A 6,628-nucleotide genomic window follows, 5' to 3' on the forward strand; every position below is an offset into this window, starting at 1 on the left:
AAACCTCACAGCCCACTAGCACTGATGATGTTACCTGGTTTGGTTAATGGAATATCTGCAAAAAAACAGCCAAGCTCAGAGAGCACTCAGGACCCCTCATAATTTAATTTTGCAATATATAGTATTTTTTTGCATGTGTGCACTGTGTATACTATATGAATGCAAATTTATGTAATGGATACTTATTTATGAGTGTTATGGTTGTAAAACCAATTTGGTAATTATAAGATATTTACAATTTCTGATGAATTCAGGGAGCTGTTAGAACAGGGGTGTCAAACTCACATTGTCACGGTCACGGTGTTGTCATGTGACGTATTGGGACTTTTCCCCCCCTTCGCTAAACCGGGCATGGGCGTGGCTGGGAGTTTGACAGCTCTGAGTTAGAATATTTGGGGACATATATTTCATATGTCAGTCATAGTTTCATCTGGTTGAAGGTTTTGAACAGAATGGGCTTATTTTCAGGAGCTAGAGTTATTTTAGAGATCTCTTAAAATATTGCAATTTATTTCTCCAATGTGATTTCAGCATAAAAATAAGACTTTAATTTCTTGAAGAACTAAAACTTACTGACAGAATCTCTAGATTGGAGATCATTGTAGCCTACTATACAGCAAAAGTAAAACTCTGTTTCCACCTAGTGGAAATTACCAGAAAAGATTTAGAATGTGCTTTATAATGGAATGTGAATGATCTATGGGACATACTCTACAAAGAGTCCTTTAAAAGACATTAGGAAAATATGAAATGTATGCAATATCCATGTAATCTACAAGTATTAAGAACCAAAACAGTGATATTTACTATACCTTTTCCAATTCTATTTTAAAGTTATGTTGCCAGCTGTGATAGATGTTATTAACTGTACCGACATTATGCACTTATTTCTACATAAGGGAGTAAAAGTACTTATGTAATATGTAGTGTATAAGAATTATAACTGTGAGCTACAGGGAGGTTTTTAAAATATGTAGAATTTCATATAAAACTTTACCTTGAATGCAATAGCAGAAACTATTCTAGAATACATTGACATGCAACTCATAATCTGCAAAATAAAATACTTTTTAAAGTTTCATAAAATGTTTCCTTAGAATATTAATGCTGACTCTTCAGTTGACTCCCCATTGTTATTTATATTTATTTATTCTTTAAAAAGCTAAGCAGGGTTGACTAGCAGACTGAGTCAATGTTTTGGTGGGAACAAACTAAGATAAATCAAAGATTCAAGCTTGATAGAGAAGTCAAAACACTCAGGAAGAAGCTAATGGCAATCCATTTCCATACCACTGCCAATAATTTTGTATGAAATCCTAGCAGTTCATTTTTACTCAATTACTCTCTAACTAGAGAGGCAATTTGCTCCTTCTGAAGCTTCCCTAACCTGGATCCCTTCAAAAGTCTTGAAAACGTAACTGGAGTTGCAATCTCAATTTCTGGAGGCACCCAGCTAGAAAAAAAGACAGGGATAGATTGTTACTTTCTCTATTTTATCATTGGGCTTGGTGTGTGAAACAGACTCAAGACTATTTGTTGCATTACACCACAGTGGTCTTTTCTGAATGAAAAAAACAGAAGTGATTAGAACAGCGTTTTTCCATTTCTAACCTTTTCTACCTCTCTCAGAGCCGTATACTAGTAAACATCTACTTTGTTGAGTATCTACTAACTCTTCTCTTATTGGTGTCCCCCCACCCAGTGTATCACTGAGAGAGAAAAATAGGAAGGAAATTGACAGTTATTTTGGTATATGCTTAAAGCGTCTCTCCTTCCTTTTCCAGACCTCCACAGCTGCCCTTTGCGTAGAGGTTGCAGGATGCACCTCCCTTTGGTTCTTCGCCCAGCCCAGCCCTTCCCTGTTTAGGGTTTCCCCATAGATTCCAGGTGTCTGTCCTCCGGCGACTACCTCCCTCTGTTCCTGAGTGCCTTGAGGTTCAAGTGAAGCCTCTCTGTTGGGAGGTTTTCACTTCTCCCTCTGGGGCCAAAAACACTCTTTGCCTTGATGCTTTAAAGCATGACAGGCTCAAATGTGCTAACTGGTCTCTTCCACTGCTTCCACTCTTTTGTTTACAGCTCAACCCACCACATTTCCACTAGCAGCTGAGGAGGCAGGGTTCCCTCCAAGGTTGTAGTTTCCATATTCTAGGTCTGGTCAATGAGTAGGCTGCCTCCCTCTGCCACCAATAGACCTGGGAAGCAATCAGGGTGGGATTGGGATAGCAGAGCCACCCTGCAAAGCCATATCAGAGTTTCCCCTCTATGGTTTCTCTCCTTTCTTTCTGCTGACTTGTGCCAGCATAGCCACAACCAGCTTGGCCACAAAACCCATATGCCACATGCATACCACAACAGGAGAGATAAAAATAGACAGAATTGTAATGCCTTCGAGCATTAACAAAGTGGGGAAGGTGTACATAATAAAAGGGCATATGTGGTTTCATTTTTACAGAGCAGTTTCACCAAATTACTCAACAGTATTTCTGCCAACAAAAATATTGCTTTGCTAACAACCCTCCTGACTCTGGTGATTACAATAAAACCATCTTGTACAAATTAGAAATTCAGCTGAATCAGTCTCCTGGAGGATGAAGGTCTTTTCATAGAGGGTTATGGATTATAATCCATCAATACTGGACTACTGTGAGTTGGTAAATCAATTTTTTTTTGAGATCCCAGCCTAGGGCTGAGAGGAATGACTTACCAAAGTTACCCATGAACTTCCTGACACATATTAATCCATACTGAATAGCATTTTAATAATTTTAAGATAAATACTAAATTATTTCAATTCCTAGCAGTGACATTTCTTGATAGAAAAATCAGTTGGTATTAACTGAAGGCAGAAAGTTGCAAATGTTGTGTTAAAGAAACCTATAATCCAAGCAGAAAGGGGAAATGATACTTTCACATGTTTCAGAAATTCATTACGGTTAAGAAAACTGAGGTGGATATATACAACATGTCTAAAAGTATTCACAAAACCTTACTTATAGAGCCAATCACAGGCAGTTAAGCTGCCAAACAATATTCTAAATAGTGGATTGAAACTTCTCTGGAACTGGCTATGCCTGGTTGTATCTTTATTGTTATGCTCCTTAACACCACATAATCCCCCAAACAAGATCTATTCATGCATAGGAAGCAACTGGTAGGAGAAATAGAAAACTATCAACACCCCTCTGTTGATTTATAAACTCAATCTGTGGTTGAGCTGTATGTATCCGTTTCTTGGAAACCTCTATCTTTCTATCTATTTTCCTGGAAGCTAGTACTCTGACAAATCGGCCCTCAAATAGGTACACAGATATAAACAACATCTATATTCTATGCAAAAGAGAAAATAAACAAGTCAAAGAGGGAAAACTCACCAGCAGTCAACACCCAGATGAACACACCAAGATTAATCTCAGACCAACAATCAAGAAGTAAACAATATCTCATTTAAGAAATTGCCAAACAAGATAAACAATAAACAGTCCAAGCAAAGAACCCCCAAGACTACTTTCACCAACACTGACAGGGCAAGCCACTAGAATATAAAATGAGAGCAAATCCCATTCCCTACTAGTGCTGATGATGTTACACAATTTGGGTAATGAAAAGTCTGTCAGAAAACGACCAAGCTCAGAGAGCACTAAGGACCCCTCTTCTATCTCATTTCTCACGCATGTATCTGGTCAGTCGTTCAATATTTCAGAATAAAAATCTCTCCAGTTTGATTTAAGCAACTTACTAACTAGGATTGATCCAGAGGAACTGCTAGAGGGATGCATGGATAAGTGCAAAACTACATTTGTGAAGTGTGAGGAGTGGCTGCATGCAATAGCACTTAGACTTACATACCGCTTCACAGGGCTTTTACAGCCCTCTCTTAAGCGGTTTACAGAGTCAGCATATTGCCCCCAACAGTCTGGGTCCTCATTTTACCCACCTCAGAAGGATGGAAGACTGAGTCAACCTTGAGCCGGTGGGACTTGAACTTCCAAACTGCTGGCAATCAGCAGTCAGCAGAAGTACCCTGCAGTACTGCACTATGGCCACTGTACCACAAGGGTTCTTAATATGTAGTCTAATATTTTATTATTTAAAAATTACAAGTTTAATTTAAAAACTTGAATTTTTTGAATTGTATAATTGTAGAACAATGTGGCTTTTCCCGCACGCTATATATAAATGTACTTTTCCTTATTCCTTCTCTTCCTGACATACTTTAGTTTTACTAGCCACATTCAGAGGAAACTTCATTTGTACAGATGAAATGAGAAAACAAGAAAACAAAAGCACATTTGGGAAGAAAAGACAGAGAATATCAGCACATTAATTTAAGGTGACTTTCACATACCAATCTGGGAAAGAAATCCAACACATCATCTGACATACGTAGGATCAGACTTACAGTATGTCTTATGGAAGTGAGGGAACTTAACTTAATCTATTTCATAAATTGCAATGAAGTATACCTACTAATATTAAACAAACTTACTAAATGCAATAAACTCCAATCAACACAATGGAGGCACACTGTTACTCAAAATAATGAATTTGGATCTATTAAAAGTGCACTACCTCTGCTACCAAAAATACCAGCAATTCTCAATATCATAAAGTGTATTACAATACTACAAACACATCCTTGTCAGTAGATTGAGTAACCCACCCAATAGAATTTCAATAGCAATGTTTCAGTTTTATTTCAAGGTATCTCCACCCATTTCACCCTTCTAAAATTAACATTATTGTTGTTTGTGTTCCAACATTGTACACATAGTTTCTGTACTCAAGAGTTCCAATTAATGCTTTAAACTCATTCAAATAGTTGACCAATTTACTCCTCGCAAAACTCCTTTACATATTACAGAATTCTTAAATGAACACTTCCTTGTGGGAATTAACATGGAATTTTTTAGATTAAAGCATATCCTATTTTTTATTCTGCTTCAAAAATAATTATTTCATATTAAAAATTCATATCAAAAATTAAAAATGATGTGTACAGTTACTATAAGGGAAAAAGAAAGATCTAGCTCTCTGGATAATTTAAAGTAATCCATCAAGGATTCCATGTGATTTTTTTTGGCAAAAAGAAAATCATGACATCTGTCCGAGGATAGGGACAGAACATCATGAAGAAAATCTATCTGTGTAGTCAGTAAGAAATAATAATGGCTTTATGTCACATAATCAATAAAGCAGCAGCTTAACAGTGGAATATAAATGATCCCACAACATATTTGAAAAAAAAATGTAAAATAAGTCAGTTTTAATCAAAGATGTTTGGGAGAGAGGTGTGAAAACTCATGATGGTAATTTTACCACAATTATGCAGCTGAATCCACATTTTTACTTTTTTGACTCTCCCCAATTATTTCCCTTAGAATAAATTCCTGAGTTTAGAATATTTTAACAATTAAGGGTCCCACAAAAGATAAACGTTCTAATATTTAGATTTAGAATGAATGAGCTGGAAGGGACCTTGGAGCTGTTAGGAATATAAGTCACCTAACAGGTATTTGGGTTAGAAATATATAAACTAGGATAGACATTTTAATACTGTCTCTTTAAGAGCATGCTAAAAACTGCAATTAGGTGTGGTTTCTCAAACAGCTATAAGATGGAGCCAGAAACCTGGTTTGTCTTAGTCTTAGTCTCAGAAGAGTGTGTGTCTGAGTGAGTATCTCTGTTTCCTTCTGTTGGAAAGTATTGCCGTTGCTCCATTTCTTCTAATTGACTGATATTACTGGATTTAATGTAAGTCTGATGCTGAACTGTTTTTTGACACTGGACTTTGATATTTGGATTATCCCTGGATTGAAAAACTGACTGATTTACCTGTGAATGACTTTTGGACTGCTTATCTTGAACTTTGCTTAAACTGTCTGGAAGTAAAAACCTACATTTACTGTACAGTGTATCTGTGTGTGTATTATTCAAACACTACTCTCAAATACGTCTCCCTGTATACGCTCATTCTCCTAACGGGGAATTACCTCAACAGGAGCCCACGATTTCTGAAAGCAAGCTGTTTCACTGGTTAATTATCCTCACTGTTAAGAAGTTTCTCCTTAATTCCAGGTTGCTTCTCTCCTTGATTAGTTTCCATCCATTGTTTCTTATCCTGCCCTTCAGTGCTTTGGAGACTAAAACATCTTTGGACCCCCACTTCTTTGTGGCAGTCCTCAAGTATTGGAATACTGCTATGTCACCCCTAATTCTTCTTTTATTTAGACTAACCAAACCCAAATCCTGCAGCCGTTCTTCATATGTTTTAGTGTCCAGGCCTTTGATCATCTTAGTTGTTCTTCTCTGAACTTTTTCCAAAGTCTCAACATCTTTTTTGTTTGTTCTTTAGATTTGTTCTTTCACTTCAATTGGCAGGAAGTGGCTGTGAGAAAACGCTGTTTATGGTTTGTGATATGAAATCCTGAAATGAGTATTCATCAGTGTTTTAAGGTTAAGCAACCTGTTGCAATTTAATTTTTGGCAACTGAAGGAGTCTTTCCAATCAAAGTATGCACAGCCTTATTTTCTATAGTTTAGAAGAAAAAATGTATTTCTCAATTTGCATAGAAAATATTCAATATGAAAGGATTTCCAGTATCTTATAATTTTCTGAGCTGTCTCCTTT

The sequence above is a fragment of the Notechis scutatus genome, chromosome 5 (genome assembly GCF_049901735.1).
Source record: "Notechis scutatus isolate UNSWTSFEM ecotype Mainland chromosome 5, rNotScu1.2, whole genome shotgun sequence".
Lineage (NCBI taxonomy): Eukaryota > Metazoa > Chordata > Lepidosauria > Squamata > Elapidae > Notechis > Notechis scutatus.